The 1,273-nt window shown below is 40.5% G+C and overlaps 1 protein-coding gene across 2 annotated transcripts in view; it reads left to right on the top strand.

The window, feature by feature from the left end:
- SNX25 (sorting nexin 25) overlaps positions 1-1,273 on the top strand; it is a 128,807-nt gene that overhangs the window by 125,571 nt on the left and 1,963 nt on the right. The gene's annotated exons all lie outside the window — the stretch shown is intronic.

Here is a 1,273-nt window from a genome sequence, read left to right on the forward strand (position 1 = left end):
AATTAACATAGTTTTGACTCATGTTGGAGTTTATAGACATCAATAGTAACTGATTCCTGTGCAAAGTACCAGGGCTTGAAACCTATATTTTAAATACTATTTCTGAAAGCCTTACATTGTCTCTTTAAATAGTTAGGAAGTCAGATATTCTTGAAGGCTTTTTGATTTATTATTATTATTCATGAATTGAATTTGAAATTTCAAGATTTTCTGGCACTGTCAAGATGATTCTTTCCCCCTTCCCCCTTCCAACCTCACAACTGTTCTTGGGCTCTTTGAACTGTGTTACTTGTCTCTTGACAGCAGAAATCCTGGAATGGGTTAGCATTTTACTAATGACTAATGAGATAGGGCTATGCGGAAAAGCTGCATAACCAGATAAAAGCCATTTATTTGTAACTGTGCAAGTCAAATGTCTGCCCAACTTTTATTCCCAGAGAAGTGTGGAATACTCTAGCAATGTATCTTTTCAAAGGCTTCCACTTGAAGGTGAAAGGTAATATATGGGGGCATCTGGATGGCTCATCAGTTAAGCATCTGCCTTCTGCTTGGGTCATGGTCTTAGCATCCTGGGATAGAGCCCCACATGGTTTCCTGCTTCTCAGGGAGTCTGCTTCTCCCTCTGCCTCTCCACCACCATCTGGCTTGTGCTCGCTCTTGCGCTCTTTCTCTCTCTCTCTCTCATATAAATAAAATCTTAAAGAAAAGAAAGAAAGGTAGTATCTTTTTTTCCCCTTGCCTGGTGAGCATGTGAAATGCTTACCCTGGGTCGGGGCACTCTGCCTAGCATGATGTGCCGTAGCAACACCAAGAGACAGCTAATGAAAAAGCCAGGTTCTTCCCCCAAGACTCCAGGAGCTCAGGAAAGCTTTCCAGACCACTTTTAGCAGTCTTAAAATGATTATGTTTTCAATTTATACCACACCATGGAGAAGTTAGTGAGTTAAGTACTGTGCACAGTTAAAGTAGCTGCAGGTTTCAAACCAGTCGGTCTCCTCTGGGTTCTTGTCCTTACCGACTGCAGGGTACTACATGGCAGACATTTGGAGAGGTCGGTACCAACAGAAAAGTGAGCTCCAGGAATAAACAGTCATCCAGTACCGCCAAAATGAAGAATACCTTTCAGAGCCAGAGTTTAAAAATCCAATTCCTAGTTTATTCATCAAACATTTAGATCAGGCTGTATTTTCACCTACCCATTGATAAATGCCTTTTGAGAATAGAGTATACAACTTTTAAAAACCTCATCCAAGAAATATTTTTCTCTTAAAAG

This window comes from Mustela nigripes, chromosome 18 (genome assembly GCF_022355385.1).
Source record: "Mustela nigripes isolate SB6536 chromosome 18, MUSNIG.SB6536, whole genome shotgun sequence".
In the NCBI taxonomy this organism is placed as follows: domain Eukaryota; kingdom Metazoa; phylum Chordata; class Mammalia; order Carnivora; family Mustelidae; genus Mustela; species Mustela nigripes.